Source organism: Panthera tigris, chromosome C2 (genome assembly GCF_018350195.1).
Source record: "Panthera tigris isolate Pti1 chromosome C2, P.tigris_Pti1_mat1.1, whole genome shotgun sequence".
Classification (NCBI taxonomy): Eukaryota; Metazoa; Chordata; class Mammalia; order Carnivora; family Felidae; genus Panthera; species Panthera tigris.
In genome coordinates, this window is record NC_056668.1 from 116794137 (window position 1) to 116812742 (window position 18606).

General features: G+C 39.4%; 1 long non-coding RNA gene across 1 annotated transcript; it reads left to right on the forward strand.

Moving 5' to 3' along the window:
• Positions 1 to 1131: 1131 nt before the first annotated feature.
• LOC122230564 lies at positions 1132 to 5672 on the forward strand. Its single transcript, XR_006207551.1, has 3 exons — positions 1132 to 1220; positions 4411 to 4576; positions 5555 to 5672. It is a non-coding gene; the product is annotated as an uncharacterized LOC122230564 (long non-coding RNA).
• The last annotated feature ends 12934 nt before the right edge of the window (positions 5673 to 18606 follow it).

Below are 18606 nucleotides of genomic sequence, written 5' to 3' on the forward strand. Positions count from 1 at the left end.
TCCATTTGCTAGAACTGGATATGTCTTGTTCCTTTTATTTGAATTCTTTCCTAGATACCTTAATTCTCATTGCTATCACCCTAAGACTGGGATCCTGTCAGGGACTAGAGGTCATTTTGTGCTTTAGAAAGATACGAGTTAGCCTTTGCCACACAAAAGACTCATGGATCTGTGAGTCTCCTGGGCTCAGTTTCATGGGATTTCCTCTACAAATATCTTATTTTCCCCCAGGCCTGGTGGGCTAATCCCAGCAGGTGTTTCTCATGGCATTGATAGAGGTTTAACAGGGCGAATGGAAACATAGAAGGCCTTTCAGGGTCTAGGTTTTGAACGGACACATCATCGCTTCTACCGAATACTTTTGCCAAAGCAAGTCACATAGCTGAAACCAGACGGAGGCCTGGAGAAATACACGTGGAACCTTTAGAAGGAAAAACTGCAGTCTCACATGGCAGAGATTGTTGAAGCAGGAAGAATTGTTGAAAGGTATCAGGTGTTATTTAAATACATTACAAATTGTGATTTCAGTTTTTACAATTAATTCATTTATTGCCAAATTACTATTTTGACAGTAGAGTACTGTTCATTTATCAATTCATTTCTTTCCACAAATATTTGAAGGCCCAGTGCAAACACTCGTTCTTCTGACTCGTCATATCAGAGTCACATAATCTTGGGCGACTCGCTTAAAGGTTTATTTTCTTAACCTTTTCTGTTTTTGAGGTACACTTCTGTAAGTTTTAACATGTGTGTGAATTCCCGTAACCACTACCACAATCAGAATATAGAATAGCAGTGTCACATCAAACAATTCCCTTTAGCTGCTCTTTTGGACTTAAAACCTCTCCCTGCTTCTAATGGCTGACACCAATGAATCTCTTCTTCCGCATCGGTTTTGCCTTTTCTAGATTGTTAGGTAAGTGGCATCATACAGCTTATAATCTTTGGAGATTGGCTTCTTTTCCTCAGTGTAATGCCTTTGGGATTCATCAATAGTGTTGTGTATACACATAGTTCCTTTTTATTGCTGAGGAGTCATCTGTATGGATGAATTACATTTTTTTTTTAAACTGCATTTACTTATGGAAGGTCATTTGGGTTGCTTCCTGTTTTAGGTGACTATGAATAAAACTTCTAAATATTTATGGACATGTTTTGCATCACCACAAGTTTCCATTTCTCCAGAGAATTAGCTAAGTGGGAGAGGGCTATATTACATGGTAAGTATATAATAAGTTTACGGTCAGTACATGATTTGTATGATTACCATTCTTTTAAATCTGTTAAGCTTGGTGCTATGACCCATGGTGTGGTCTCTCAAAGTGAATGTTTCCTGTACATGTGAAAAGAATGGGAATTCTTCTGCTGGTGGCTGAAGTAGTCTATTGGCCTAATTATTTGATGATGTCCTTCAGTTCTATTCCTAACGGTTTCGTATCTGCTACTTCTATGGATTGTTGAGAAAGGAGTGTTAAAATCTCCAAATACAATTGTGGATTTGCGTGTTTCTTTCGTCCATTGTATCCGTTTTTGCTTCACATATTTTGAAGCTCTGTTGTGAGTTGCATACATTTAGCATTGTTACATTTTCCTAAAGGATTGGCCCTTTTATCGTGATGCAGTGTCTCTCATTTCTGGTAATTCGGCTGGCTTTGAAGTTTACTTTGATAATACTATAACCATTCCAGTTTTCCTCTGATTGGTATACTAGTATAACTGTATTCTTTTCCTTTTTGCCCACTTTTATCATTATATTTAAAGTGCGTTTCTTATAGACCACATATAATTGTTTCCCTCTTCTCACCTGACAATGCTGTCTTCTAATTGGTATGCCTAAACTATTTATCGTTAAAGTAGTTACCGATACGTTTATACCATTTTATTCTTTCTGTTTGTCTCCTTTGTTTTTCATTCTACTGTTTGTTCCTTCTTTTGGGTTAATTAAATATTTTAAATATCTCATTTTAATTTGTCAATTAAGTTTTGAATATATCTCTTTGAATATTTTCCAAGTGTTACAATAAACGTACTTACATTTTCAGAGTCCACTCAGTTAATATTTAACTCTTCAGTTGAATGTAGAAACTTTACCACCCTATCTCCCTTTATGTTTCAACTGTAATATTCATTAACTTTATGTTTATTGAACAACTCACCAATGTTATAATTTTTACTTTCAACTAATTAAAGAACTTACCATTTTAAAGAACTTCAAAGAAAAATAGTCTATTTATGCAGGTTTTTATGATTTTTGTAGCTCTTCCCTTACTCCCAAAGTTCTGTTTCCCTCATATCTTTAACCTTACACCTAGAGAAACCCCTTTGGAATTCTTTTATAGCAGGTTTGTTGGAGATGAATCCCCTTAGTTTTCATTCATATGATAATGTCTTTATCTCATGTTAGTTTCTGAATGAAAGTTATTTTTACTGGATAGGGAAGTCTAGGTTGACAGTTCTTTTCTTTTAGTACAATATCATTTTTGCCCCACTGATTTTTTTCTAACGACAAATCTACAATCATTTAAATACGTATTCTTTTATATATAATGCATTATTTTTCTCTGTTTTCAAGATTTTTCTTCATCTTTGATTTTTATTAGTTTGGTGATGATGTGTATGGGCATGGATTCTTTTGAGTTTTCCTGTTTGGGGTTTGCTGAACTGCTTGAGTCTATAAGTTTGTGTTTACCCAAATTTGGAAAGTTTTCAGGCATGATTTCTCCAAATATATCTTTTTCTGAACAATAACCTTTCTCTTCTTTTTTGGGAACTCCAAACACAAATGTTAGACTTTTTGATGTGTCCTCAGTCTTAAGACTGTTCATTTTTTCCTTACACATTTTCTTCCCTGTTGTTCAAATTGGATAATTTCTATTGATAGATCTGCAGGTCCATTAACTCTTTGCTCTACTGTCCCCAGTTCTGTTGTGTACCGCATTCAGTGATTTTTTGGTTTAAATTTTAGGGATTGTATTTTTCCGTTCTAAAATGTGTCTGGTTCTCCTTTAAAACTTCTGTTGCTCTGGTGAAACTTTCTATCTTTCCATTGGTTTTAAGGATGTTACATTTTTGAGCATTTTGTGACAGCTTCTTTAAAGTCTTTAATAATTGACCACCTGGCTCATATTAACTGATGCCTGTTGATTTCTTTTCCATTGGTAATTTGTCAGATTTTCCTGATCTTTTTTCTTTTATAAGTTGAATAATTTGGGATTGGTTGCAGGGCATTTTGAATAGGAAGTTATGAGAGTCTGGGTCTTGATTAAGTCCTATGGAGAGTGTTTTGTTGTTGTCGTTTTATTTTGGTTTAGTAGCCAGTTGAGTTTGGTTTAGTAGCCAGTTTACCAGCCAGTTGGCTGCAATGTCTGAAATGCCTATGTGGACTGTGGTTCAAATGTCCATATACTTTTTAAAGCTTTTGCTATGTTATTCAGCATTCTGCGTGTGTCTTGCCGGGGGGCCAGGCTGAGGCCTGGGTAGTTGTTGTCTACCTCGAACTTTAGTGCTCAAGGCTTTTGGTATACTGGCTAGGGTCAGATCCATTACTCATCTCAGGGTTGGGCCAAATGGTTCATTTAAAGTGTTTTGGAGTTGGGGTGCCTGACTTTGGCTCAGGTCATGATCTCGTGGTTCCTGAGATTGAGCCCCACGTCGGGCTCTGTGCTGACAGCTCAGAGCCTGGAGCCTGCTTTGGATTTTATGTCTCCCTCTCTCTCTGCCCCTCCCCCACTTGTGCAGGCTCTCGCGCATGCACTCTCTCTCTCTCTCATAAATAAATAAACATTAAAGAGAATTTAAAATGTTTTGGGCTCCTTTACTTCCACCACTGTCACCCCTAGACTGTCTGGCTCCCAGGGTCCCTGCTTCCTGGTCCCCTGCTTGTCTCCTTACACGGCATACATGTCTCGAGCCTGCTTCTGCTGCCAGATGCAAGTGGCCGGAGGTGGGAAAGTAAAAACGAACATTTTCCTCCGTGGTCCTTGGATCACACAGTTTCCCTGATTAGAGAAAAGGATTCCCTCCCTCCCGCCCCCCCCCCCCAACTCCTTCAAGTATCATCTCATTGCCACTGCCACCGCTACCCACCACGTGGTTGCAGGGTGAGGAGTGAGGCTTGCTGGAGATAAAGCTGAGAGAGAAATAAACAAAGACCATGGATTTCCCCACGCTCTCTCCTCCTTTTAAAGGCTCCACTTTCCAGTACTTAAGACCAAAAAAAAAAAAAAAAAAAAAAAAAACCAAACAAACAAAAAAAGAATTTCTTTTGGAGCTCTTTTTTGTCCGTGCCTGCCACACCACTCTGGGATTTGTGCTGACTCAAAAACTAAAAGTTATGGGTGGAAAAAAGAAGAAACGAGGAAACTTGCTGCTGATTTCTTGTACTTTGATTTTCTGGTTTTCTTCCTCAAGTCACCTGCTACCATTAGAGTTCTCGTAGAGCATGCACTCCACGTGGTCTGTGGAAGGCTCTGGTTGTCTTCAGTTGGAGAGAGAGAGTGGAGAGGCTTCCTTCATCATCACCGGAACTGGAACCCTCACTTCAGTTGTGTTAAACTTCAGTTATTTCAGCTTCAAGGTGGGTCCTTGCTCTTTCTAACTCCTTAGGTATTTACAGAAATGAAATGAAATGGCATATTTCAAAGTGTTTTGTAAACTGTAAGGTACCTTACGATTGTGATGATAGTGATATATTGACCTTTGAATACAGACATGTAATTTGAAAAACATTGCATCACATCTCAACTTTACTGCTTTTGGCAATTCCCTAAACACACCCTGCCATGTTAATAAATATTACAGTGCCTGAAAAGCTGGGACCACGTTAAACAAAGCTAAACAGGTTTCCCTACAATAGGGCTTCTTAGAGTCTCTGAGAGGTTACTGCACATTTTGAACTCCCAGGAAATAATTGAATAGATCTAGGGACTTGTCTGCCAGCTATTTTCCTTGCTGTAGTCTTTCAAATAGAAATAAATGCAGGATTATGGATTATAAGCACATTTTAGAAAACTCTTCTCTGTGGGATCTTTAACATGAATAAGAGTGTTGTGAGCTTTGGCAAAACCTTTACTCCTTTTTAATTACCTGTCAAACTGAAAGCCTTGCTCAGCAATTGACATGTGGCTATAGACAGAGAAGTTATTTTGGAGGAACATGAGGCTTTAAAGAAACAGACACAAAACAAAATAATGTGTATTTGGACATCTTTCTGAAGTTCCGTTCAAGGGTTTAGTTTTCAAGCCATGGGCTATCATGTGAGAGTAATCAGAAGACCTTCTTAGAACTGGGTACTGCAATGAAAATCCAGGCTGTGTACTTGTACAATTTTTTTATACTAGAAATACAGCCCAGGTGCTTAGAAAAGTGTTATCTGAATCCTTATTTATAACTCCTGCTTCTTTCAGTTAAAATATAATTTGAAGAATTTAGGAACATGACACAATAATACATTTTATGTATGTAACTTCATTTTTCTTGTTGGACTCCTAATTGTTTCTTACCCTTAATGGTCAAACTGGACATAATTCAAAATCATTTCTCTCTTTCACTTTAGATTTTTGTGTAAATAAGTTCATGTAAACAAAAATGGGAGCAGAAGAGATACTTATTAAAAGAGAAAATGAAGACAGTGTAACTTTAGACAAAGAGGAATTTGATATTTTGAAGGTAAAGCATGGATGTTCATTCATGAATGTTTAGTATCTCAAATTCACTACAAAGAGATCCAATCCTAGAAAAGGGTCATTAAAATGCCAATCTATTGATCTGTATTTTTACTTTAAAAGGTAATAAGTAGAAGAACTTCTATTTACTAAAGGTCTGAACTTTGATCAAGAATCATCCTTTCAAGGGGTGTCTGGGTGGCTCAGTAGGTTAAGCGTCCAACTCTTGATTTCATCTCAGGTCATGATCTCATGATTCATGGGATCCAGCCCTGTGTTGGGCTCTGCACTGATTGAGCAGAGCCTGCTTAGGATTCTTTCTCTCTCTCTCTCTAACACCCTCCCCACTCTCTCTCTCCCCTTCCCTCTTTCTCTCTCCAAATAAATAAATAAGCTTAAAAAAAAGTATTATCTTTTAAAAAGGTAATCATTATGCATTTCATCACATTATAATCCAGTTCTAATTATGGTCCTAGTTCACCATTACTTCTCCCTAGGGAAATCTATCAGTCCCATATGCTTGTAGTCTGTGCCACGCAGACAGTACTGGGGTTTTCCATGCATACATTTTGAGAGCACAGACTACCATTACTTACTAATTTACAAGCCTAGGATAAATAAAGCATAGAAAGCAGTAATTCAAACTTACCCACAGTAATAGCAAAGTCACATTTAGGGTCAAGTCTAGCTATATCTAGCATCTGACCAACATCTGGCTTGTGTTATTGAGAGATCAACTGTACTCTCTAAAGAACAACATTTGATGGACACTATCTTAAGGCACTCTGCAAACACTCCAGTTTATGTTTATTTAAGGAATTTACATAGCCCATCTTTTTCTTAGAAGAGTCAAAACTTTTGTGAAAGACTGAATTACAAAAGGCTAATGCACTCCGTACTCGTATGAAAGAATTTCATTTCCGATTGTAAATTTTGGTGCCTCATTTGTCTCATCAAATCATCCAGAATGTCAGTTTATGGGCAGATAGAAACTGCGGCTGCCTCTGAGCCATTCAAATTTCTCATCTCCTTCCACTATCAAAGCTGGGGTGGAAATACTCAATTTCTCAACCCTCCCTGGGTGGGACATCACATCAACCCAGGACTAGTGGCCTCTGGATCAAAACTTATATTTTGGAAAAATGGAATTTTAAAAGATTGTGGAGATGCCCTGGATTCCAGTGAAATGGTACCTCTATTTATTATGGAACAAAATATATGGGGTTTTAGTCTCTGAGAATTAAAGTAAGCAAGAAAAAGGTTGTATTTTCTTTGGGTAGTCAATATAGCAATTTTTTTAAAACAAAATCATTTCATATCTGTTTTTAAAATCTCATTTAGTTTTAGTTTGAAACCGTTGTTCAAAAGGTAATCATCTGTGATAAGAGACACAAGCTGTTTCAGAAAGTGCCTGCATCAGAAAGCAAGCTGTTAAGAGTTGCAGGCTGTTAAATTCACTCCTCAGGACAGCAGATGAAAAGTGCTATTGCACTTCAAGTTTCGTTTATTTCAGAGGCTTCCTGAGGAATCAGAAATCCGAGGCTTGGATAGATTAGGCCTTTTTTTTTTTAGAAAACAGCAGGAAAATCTCAGGGAACTCTCTAACGAGGTCCTAGGAATGAATAATTGTAGGTCCCCAAATTCATGTTAAAATCTAACCCCCAATGTAATGGTGCTAGGAGGTGGGGACTTTGGAAAGTGATGAGGTCATGAGGATGGAACCTATGAATGGAATGAGTTCCCTTATAAGGGGCTGAGGAGACAACGATTCTCCCCTACTACCCCGTGAGGACGCCTAGAAAATACAGCCAGTGAAGAACCTGTTATGGAACCAGGCTGGATCGCTGACAGAAGAACCGGCACTCAGAGATCTTGGAGGATCGGAGGTTTATTTACATCGACGGGCTCAGGGGAACCGGTCTCTCCAAAGACCTGACTGCCCGAGCGTAAGCCTGAGGGACGATTTATAGTCCACTACTTCCGCATTAGAGGCAATCTGGCGCGCCAGGGAAGTGGGGCAGGAAGAAGAACCCGGAAGGGGAGTCTTCCGGCGGGGACCGGAATTCCCTATCAGTCCTGTCGGCCATCTTAGAACATAATTTTTCCCTGCAAGGTCAGGGTTGGTTTTTTTTTTCTCCCGGTCGAACCAGGAAGTGGGCTCTCACCAGGCCCTGAATCCGCTGGCACCCTGATCTCCGGCTTCCCGGTTTCCAGAACAGTGAGAAAGAAATTTTGTTGTTTATAAACCACCCAGTCATTAGTATTTTGTTAGATGAGCTCAAATGGACTAAGACGCTGCGGGGCGCAGGGGTGGGGGATGCTTTTACTTGGAGGGGGGCGGTTTACATAGTGAGTAATCCTCGTTATTTTCTGTCAACTTCCGCCAGTTGGGAAGGGAAGGTGGGGAGTTGTGGATTAGAAATACTGATGGAAGCAGAACTTCAGATGTTTGGCAAGAGTAGGTGCTTTCACTGATGCCCCCGCCTCTGTCGCTGAAGGAGGAATTCTGCTGGGGCTTTATGGAAGCTGTGTTTAGCTGCAGTAACCCCTGGACCTGTCAGAGTTTGGTTTTCTTACACAGAAATTTGGTTTTCTTATGTACAAAGTATAAGCTCACATTTTTTTTTTTTTTTAAAGTTTATTTATGTATTGAGAGAAAGCACAAGCAGGGGAGGGGCAGGGAGACAGGGAGAGAGAGAATCCCAAGCAGGCTCCCTGCTGTCAGCACAGAGCTCAACAGGGGGCTCCATCCCACAAACCTTTTTGATCACGACCTGAGCCGAAATCAAGAGGCAGTCGCTTAACAGACTGAGCCACCCAGGTGCCCCTATAAGCTTATTAAAACGACATAATAGTGTATTCAAAATTCACAAGGAGGTATATTTGTTAAATTGATATCTGAGGAAGTGATACTAAGTGCAGAAAGCAACTATATTGTTTTCTTTAAACGTTTGCTTAGGGGGCATTTATGTTGAATTTGGTGCTTGGTAGAGATAGTTACATTTAGTTAATTGAATAGAATCCTTTTTTGATAATAAAAAAAAGAAAAAAAAACATTTAACTGAGGTAAAATCAATATACAGCAAAATGCATGGATTTAAATATAAAATGTGTAGAGTTTGGATATTTGCATACACCAATATCATCAAGATGTAAAACATTTTCATCACCCTAGAAATTCTTCCTAGCCGAGCCTGAGTACTACGAGCTTTGTAATAGTCCTAGAATGAATACGCCACCATTTCTTTATTGACAGCTGATGGACGTTTGATTGTTTTCAGTTTTTAGCACCTAAGAATAAAACTGCTGTACACATTTTTGTATACGTTGTTTTGTGGAGATATATTTTTCATTCTTCTTGGGTAAATACCTAGGAATGGAATTTTCACAGAATAGGTTCATGTTCAATGGTATAAGAACTTGCCAGACTAACTTTCAAACTCATTTACCAATTTATACTCCAGCGATGTGTGAGAGTTCCAGTTGTTTCATATCCTTACTCAGATTTGGCAGAATTAGGCTTTTTTATTTTAGCCATTCTGATGGGCATGTAATGTGACTTTTAATTTGCATCTCTCCAATGACCGAGGATGTTGAACATTTTTTCATGTGTTTTTTGGCCATTTCTATTTCTTCCTTTGTGATCTGCCTGTATAAGCCTTTTGCCCATGTTTAGGTTAGGTTATTTTTCTTCTTCTTATTTTTATTTTTTTAATGTTTATTTTATTTTTGAGAGACAGAGACAGACAGAGTGTGAGTGGGGGAGGGGCAGAGAGAGAGAGAGAGAGAGAGAGAGAGAGACACAGAATCTGAAGAGGCTCCAGGCTCTGAGCTGTCAGCACAGAGCCTGACCCGGGGCTCGAACTCACAAGCCGTGAGATCATGACCTGAGCTGAAGTTGGATGCTTAACCGACTGAGCCACCCAGGTGCCCCTTTCTACTTCTTATTGAGTTAGAGTTGCTTATATGTATAGTAAATATTTTCTCTCAGTCCATGACCTTCCTATTCAATTTCTTCATAATATCTTTTAATAAACAGAAATTTAAAATTTTGATAAAGTCTGTTGCATTAATTTTTAATACTTTAATAGTTGATAGTTAAAAATAGTCTTTTAAATAGCTTAGAATAGTTAATTTTAGAGTCTGTCTAGAAAATTCTTGCCTACCCCTAGTTTCTGAAAATATTCTCTTATGAATATTCTTACACCCTTATGAATATTCTAGAAACTCCATACTTGTAGTTTTTACATTTAAGTCTGTGATCTTTCTCAACTGATTTTTCTCTATGGTGTGAGATATGGGTTGAGGTTCATTCCCCCCCCCCCCCAGACAATACTGATTCTTTTTTTTTTTTACCAATTAATTTTTAAGAAAGAGAATTTCTGGGTGGTCTACAACCTTTGTCTAATATAATGCTAATTAGATCACTTGCTGAAGTGGGGTCGCCGATGAGCACACAGCCATCCTAGAGAAGCCCCTCGGTACCAGCCAGTTAACACATTGCCAGACAGCTGGCCCAGTGTGGCTCAATATTAATCATTTTTGTGATAAAAAAAACAACGACCCAGAAATCCAAATGTAAATAAAATCCTCTCATTGTTCATTTGTTGCCAATTAATTTTCTTTTATCCCTCTATAGGCCAACACTGAATGAACTCAGATCGAGATTGTCAGGGCGGTTTGCAAGCTCTAGTCTGAAGGCAGTTGTCCCTACTTCCTTATTGTCACAGAGAAGAAGTGATTAGGCTATCATAAGGGGGACTCTGCAAACAAAGCCGATTAAGTATCTCTTGGATACAATGTCACAGACACTTAAGCCTTGAACAGGTGAAATTTGTCAAGTTAGCAATCCCCTGATGGTTTGTCCAGTGAAAAAGAATTGTTTTGTCTTGTTGATGTCATTTCAGAGTACACTTTGCTGGAGTGAACAATTCCTCATTCTCGATTCACATAGTTTCTTATTAAACAAATGAAATCATAGAATCATTGGTCGTGTCTCAGAAATCACTAAAAATATCTGAGGCTCTTTTCAAATCATGAAACTAGAAATTCATTTATACATTTTTTAATCAAATATCAATTACTGATGGAATGCCTACTTGTACCAAGCACGTCTTAAGGATAGGAATTTAGCAGATGGAAAACCAAAACCAAAAACCAGGTCTCCATCCTCACTTTTTAAAAATTTCAGGATGTGATTAAGCCACGGCAACTATATCCATTCTGATTAATATCCAACTTGTTCTCTACGTCTCCACTTAGATCTCTCATGGGCATCTCAAACCTACCACGCCCAACACTGAATTCTTGATTTCTCCCTCCTAACTTTGGCCCTGGCATAGACTTCTTCATGTCCATATAATGGTAACTATATTCTTTTTTTTTTTATGTTTATTTATTTTTGAGAGAGAGAGAGAGAGAGACAGAGTGTGAACAGGCGAGGGGCAGAGAGAGAGGGAGACACAGAATCGAAGCAGGCTCCAGGCTCAGAGGTGTCAGCACAGAGCCCAACACGGGGCTCGAACCCACGGAATGTGAGATCATGACCTGAGCCGAAGTCAGACGCTTAACCGACTGAGCCACCCGGGCGCCCCTAATGGTAACTATATTCTTAGCTGTTTAGATGAAAACTATGGTATAATCCTTGACTCCTCTCTTTCTCTTACATCTTGTGTCCAAAACATCTGCAAATACTTTTGACTTTACCTTCAAAACATGTTCCAAGAACATCACTTCCTACTGTCTCCAACACTACATAGCAGTCTAAGCTACTATTGGCTCTTGCCAAGACTACTGACTGCAATAATCTTCCAAATACTCTCTTTCCCCTACACGTGTCTCTTAGTCTTTTCCAAACAGCAGTCAGTAATCCTTCTAAGTCAGGTGACATTAATCTTGTGTTCAAGACTCTATGGATTTCATTCCACACAAAATAACACCCAAAGTGTACATGAGGGCTCTCAATGGCCAAATGACTGTTGCCATCTGCCCCTGACTCCCCCTACTCTGGCCTCACCCTTATTGTTGTCCTCCTTGCCTTGTCGGCTCTGACCTTCCTGGACCTTTCCTTGTCCTAGATTATGCTCCGCTCATCCCTCTCTTAGTGTGTCTGTGTGTATTGTTCTGTTACCTGGGATCCTCTTCCTCAGAAATCCACATGACTCGCTCCCCCCGCCCCATTTTCATGACTCTGCTGGCTTATCAGAGACGCCTTCCCTAATTACCATGAACTATAAATTTCTTCTTGCTCCAATTACACTATATCTTATTACCTTGCCTTGTTCTTTTTCATGGCACTCACCACTCTCTGACATGTATTTATGTGTTAATTTAATAGCTCCCATTGAAGTATAGCCCTGGAGAATGGGAACTTGTTTGTCGTGTTCACTGCTATACTGAGCATAACTAGAATAGCCCTTGGTATGTGGCTTATAGTGGAGACTCAATAAACCTCTTTTGACTAAAGAAATATGTAATTAAAGTACAGTACTATAGGTTTGAAGATAAGGGAAGTCCAGTTTGCTAGAAAAGCACGTAGGAAATCTCAGGGGAAGCTTTCAAGGGAAGTAATACTCTAAGCTGAATTCTGAAGAGTGATGAATTAGACAGTTTAGGTCAGGAGAAGAGACCGAATAAAGTGGAATGTGGAAAACCAGGGATGCTAAAGACTCTCGAGGGACAGTCGCACGGACCACATAAGCCATACATGTCTCAGACTTTACCTGAAAAGCGATGAGAAACTACCTACGTGTTTTAGCAGATGGGTATGGTCAGCATGACTTTTTTAAAGGTCAGTCTGCCTACGGAAATGAGTTAGTTGTAGGGGGTTTCAAAAAATGAAGGAGCAGATCACATTTGAAAAGATATGGCAATAATCCAGGAAACATATCATAGAGTCCTTCATTGTGAGTAGTAGAAAATTTGGCAAATTGGAGGCAAACGAGACTGCTGAAGAAAACAGAAATGAGTAATTAATTGGCTACAGGGAAAAGAGTGAGAGAGAAGAGCCAATGCTTACAACCAGATTTATGTCTTAGGCAATTGGACGGATGGTTCTGTCCACTGGGATTCAGAGGAAGATAATGAGCTCATTCGGATATGCTGTATCTGAGGTAACTTTAAGGCAGTTAGACATACGATCTTAAGTTCAGGACAGAGTCCTAAAAAGAGGTAAATGTGGGAGTCTTCAGCATAAAGATAGTATTTCCCAACACGGTATTAGATGAGAACCAACCCTCCCGACCCCAAGAAGATTGTTAAGAGTATAAAACAGTCTCAGGGCGCTGGGTGGCTCAGTTGGTTGAGCGTCCGACTTCGGCTCAGGTCATGATCTTCCAGCTCATGAGATCAAGCCCCACATCGGGCTCTGTGCTGACAGCTCGGAGCCTGGAGCCTGCTTCTGCTTTTGTGTCTCCCTCTCTCTGCCCCTAACCCACTCGCATTCTGTCTCTGTCTCTCTCAAAAGTAAATAAACAGTAAAATGTAAAACAGTCTCCGTGGGTTCAGGGCTAATGACACAATCTGAGGACTTGTGGGGTGGGAGGTCAAATTTCTCAATGATGTGCCAACTGAGGAGAGGACCCCGTGTTTGTAGTTACCCTAGGATGTTCGGTTCCTCCCACACAGGCCGACCACAGGCCCCCTCGGTAGGAAAGCAAGGGAGAAGGAAAAGACTTTGCTATAGAGGTGTGATAAAAGGTATTCTGAATTTTATAATGACATTTATGGAAATGAATTTGATTATTGGAAAGTTGTGTCTTTATTAATACTAGTAGAGAAAAATAATTGAAACCCAAATTACCTTGACCTTTATTTTCCTCCCTTCCTCAATTTTAATGGTAAATACTATGGCATGCATCTCCTCCCACCCAAAATGTTTGTTTTTGTTGACTAAAGCTATCAGCAATAGCAGACCATTCTGAAGATTCGGATAAAAAAACACAAAACAGACGAACCATGTTTTATTAAATTCTATTGGTTGAAAGCACATGAAAGAATTTCTCTTGTATGGGTAGCTCTATATTGCTTTTATCAAAATCGCCAGGTCTTTGAAGACGGCTTCTAATGACAATAGCGACATCAATACACCAGAGGAAAATAGTGCTCTGGGTTCTAGGGATCACCAAGTCTTTTCCAGTATTATAAAATATAAAAAATTGCCCTCCCCAGGTCTCTCACACATTAAAATAGTAAACAGCTTTGGTATAAAAGAAGATATGATATAAATATTTATAACTCACAGTACTCGTGATTCCTAAAATAATCATGATTATGTGAGAATCTCTAGAAATCTACTAAGTTTCTGTGCCGGAGCCAATTTTAGAGTAAAAAAATCAAACACATGTGGTGCTGAATGATTGTAAGAGTGAGTTTCGACACTGAAGGGGCTATAAGCCGTAGACACTTATTGTACATAATTACTTTTCAAATACTGCCTTAAAGCTTCTTTTTCCTGTGTGTTATTGAAGATGCATTGAAGGATCCCTTTCCTAAAAAATACCGTGTGGGCCATATTTATAGATTAATAAAATAATACCACTCCTTAGTAGTGTTAACTTCCTTTTTATTCTGAGCACACAGCTCTTCCCTCTCATCTTTTGTCACCTTTCTGTCCTTTTGGCTTTTATTGTCATCATTTTCTGCACCATCTTTATGCTTCTAACTCCTTAGAACTTAGTTTCTTTCATGGAATCTTTGGCTCCAGGGTTTACTTGCATAAGTTAAGGCAGAGTACTTAAAAATAAATAAATAAATAAATAAATAAATAAACCTAAACTAAAAGCTTTATTAAATCCTTATTCCTGGAATAGCTTTTATATTCACCTCAGCACCAACACGCTGGAAATGCTTAGTAGAAAGAAAAGACATAGATTCCAAAACATTAGGCCCAGCATGGAGTGAAGGTTTCAATTGCACCGATTCCGACTCTGAGATCCTCCATAAAACATCAGTGTTTAACCTTTGTTTCCAACTTGCCTCCCAGATTGAGAGAAGACTTACTTGATGGGCCAGAGCAACATTGGCTGTGGAGCTGGAGTTTATCTGGAAACGTTTCAACCAAGCCGTTAAGTTGAGGGAAGCATACAAGCAAGGCCACTGCCAAGCTCGGAAGAAACATAAAACTTTCAGTGTGAATTTGTGAAAATATCTGAAGCTGCACAAACCAGGCAGGCTCTGAGCTGGGAGAAAGGAAGCCTGCATCCTAAGATGATCTCTGCTCTTCCAACAACTAACTGTGTGATCTTGACTGAACCCTTGCCTTTTCACGGGTCAAACTCTTTATCTCCTTGTCTCTGAATTATTGCATGGGATCAGAATTCCGGTAGGCCAGAGATACAGTTTATTTGATTCACACAGGGCTCTTCCTCTCTCCCTCCCTGCCTCCCTTTCTTCTTGCTTTTAATCAAAGATTCTGGAGCATTTAAAAACTCCTCATAACGACAAGGAGATACCTCTACTCACCTGCCAGAATAGCCAAGATCCAGGACACTGAAAACACCAAATGCTGGTGAGAATGTGGAGGAACAGGAACTGTCATTCATTGCTTGTAGGGGTGCAAAATTGTACAGGCGATTTGGAAGACAGCTTGGTGGTTTCTTACAAAACCTAATATACTCTTACCATACCACCCAGCAGTTGGGCTCCTTGGTATGTACTCAAAAGAGTTGATGACTGATATCCACACAAAAGCCTGGACACAGATGTTTAAGCAGCTTCATTTATGACTGCTTAAATGTGGAAGCAACCAAGATGTCCTTCAGTGGGTGAATGGATAAATAAACTGCGGTACATCTAGACAACAGAATATTTTTCAGTGCTAAAAAGAAAATGAGCTATGAAGCAATAAAAAGAAATGGATGAGTCTTAAATACATATTACTGAATGAAAGCAGCTAATCTGAAAAGGCTACCTACTGTGTGGTTATGGACTCATATGACATTCTGGAAAAGGCACAACTATAGAGACGATAAAAAGATCAGTGGTTGTCAGGATTGGAGGGAGGGAACAATAGGTCATACATTTGTCCAGACCCATAGAATGTACAACACCAAGAGTTAACCTCGGTGTAAACTATCCACTCCGGGGAATAATGATGAGTTAATGTAGGTTTATCAGTTGTAACAAATGTAGCACTCTGGTGGGCAATGTTGATACTGGGGGAGGCTAGGCATGTGTGGGGGAAGAAAATATACAGGAACTCTGTACTTTCTACTCTGTTTCTGCTTAGCTTTCATTTATCTAAGATTGCTACAAAAAGTAAAGTTTATTAATTAAAACATTTTTGGTGGCCAGGGCACCTGGTGGCTCAGTCGGTTAAGCGTCCGACTTTGGCTTAGGTCATGATCTCGCAGTTCGTGAGTTCAAGTCCTCCATCGGGCTCTCTGCTGTCAGCGCGGACCCCACTTAGGATCTGTCTCCCTCTCTCTCTGCCCCTCCCTTGCTTGCTCCCTCTCCCCTCCTCTCTCAAAAATAAATAAACATCAAAAAAAAAAATGTTGGTGGGTATTTGGAATTGAGAAGCCATGTGGCGCATTGGAAATAACATGGCATTCGGGATCAGACAAACATTATTTGAAACTATACATGCGTGGGAGTATATGGGAAATCTCTGTACCTTCTGTTCAATTTGTTGTGAACATAAAACTGCTCTAAAAACAGTCTGTTAAAAATAAGTATGAAAAGTAAGTAAATGTGAAAAGAAAACTAGGTTATTTATTTTTGAGAGAGAGAGAGAGAGAGAGTGAGCACGCACTGGAGGGGCAGAGAGAAAGAGAAAAGTAGGTTATTTTACATATAAATCTGTGTTTCCAATTTCTTATGCGAAATAGAAGATCTGGCAATGCGGAGCCTGGGTTCTCGCATGGCTAAACCATCCCTTTTACGCGGGCACACCTTTGCTGATCACCACACTACCCCACTGGGCCCCCTTCATACATTAATGTCTCTGACCTCACTACATACTCGGGTTTGTGACCTAAGGGATTTCAGGTTTGTGATCTCTCTGATGCTTTCCTTTCATCTCAGAAAGTCTGTAATTCTCAAGGGCAAACCAATAATTACATCTTATTTATATCACCACTTCAGCAGCCTGGCGAATAAGCTGGAAAACCTGAGTACAAGACCAGACTTAACTAGCATAACCAGAAATATTTTCTCCTCCAGATTTTCCTTGTAGGTGGCAGATTTTCTATATCATGTATCTTTCCACATGTTCCTTTGAACACAGTGAGTTTCTCTTTAGCCGCCGCATCCTCATAACCAGATGATGCATTTAAAAAAAAAAATCGGTCTCCTGTTCTCCTGATTCTTTTTTTGAACTACAAAACACACAACTTTAAAACTTACGATGCCATTGCTTGATAATTTAACCAACTCCGGCTCAGATAGCTCCTCAGATGATCTAATCTTTTAGGGAAATAGATCGGTAGCCGTTTTCCTTTTTCCATCCCCATTTCCCATCTACTTCTCTTCTTCCACACCCAGTTTTCAACCCAATACACACTTCTTCCTTTTCTTCCTCATTCTTCCCTTTATCCCCATTCATGTCTCCCTCTTTCCATTCCCCTTCTCTTCCCTAAGCACTATCTGCCTCCCTGCCAACCCTCATCTCCATTCTGCCTTCTCATCTCCCTAAGTGACAGGAAGGAGAATTAGGAAGCAAAGAGGTAAGGCAGGCACCTGGAGCCTGTTTCCAAATACTTTTCCATGTTTCCTGTTAAGTTCAGGGCCATAGGTACATTTAACTTGTTTTCTTTTCTTTTTTTTAACCAGACAATGCATCTTGCAACATCATTATATATATATATATATACACATATACATATATATATATATAAAATCAAAATTGGAGTTATATCCAGTATTATTGAAGATGAAACATTTTCTGTTCGTTTCTTTTTTTTTAATGTTTATTTATTTATTTATTTATTTTTTAAATTTATTTTTGAGACAGAGAGAGAACATGAACGGGGGAGGGGCAGAGAGAGAGGGAGACACAGAATCGGAAGCAGGCTCCAGGCTCTGAGCCATCAGCCCGGAGCCCGATGCAGGGCTCGAACTCATGGACCGCGAGATCGTGACCTGAGCTGAAGTCGGACGCTTAACCGACTGAGCCACCCAGGCGCCCCTTATTTATTTATTTTGAGAGAGAGAGAGTGAGCATATGGGCATGTGCCTCACAGTGCATGCAGAGGAGGGGCACAGACAGAATTCCAAGCAGGTTCCGCACTGTCAGCATAGAGCATGACACAGGGTTTGATCTCAGGAACAATGTGATCATGACCTGAGTTGAAATCAAGAGTCAGACCCTTAACTGACGGATCACCCAGGTGCCCCTCTGTTAACTTTTTTCAAATGCAACTTATAAAAGGAATCTGCATGACCATGATATAAAGTTGCTTCCTGGAAGCAGGATTAGTTTAGGATCATGAATCTTATGGGAACTTTTAAAATAAATGTGTTTGAGGCTCAAATCCTCTAACTGGCTTTTCTTTGTTTCTAATTGTAATATTCTGAAGCATTGTGAAAACTGTCCATTTCTCCTTCTAGGATACATGACTATTTTCAGTGTTCCTCTTTGTTATTATGCAATACTTACCTTGTGACATCGGACTACAATCGATATCCCCTCCCCTGTATCATTCAGTCCTTTGCTGATCTTTGAAATAGATGTGTCTTTTTCAAAGCTAACAGGCCTGAATTTTACTATTATTTCTAATTTACTGCTTTGTTTCCTTCTCTGGCATTGTGCTGTCTTCCTGAACAAAATTCTTGATTATAGTTGATTCATCCTCATTATTGTTCTGACATCAAGAACGGTCTTTAATAACAAATTTATATTGAAATTGGTTACTTTTCGGATGGGGTTTGGAGTTTCTCCATAAGAGCCAGATCTTTAAGATTTTGAAAAGCTATTTTCTCATGCTTATTCCTTTTCTTTTGA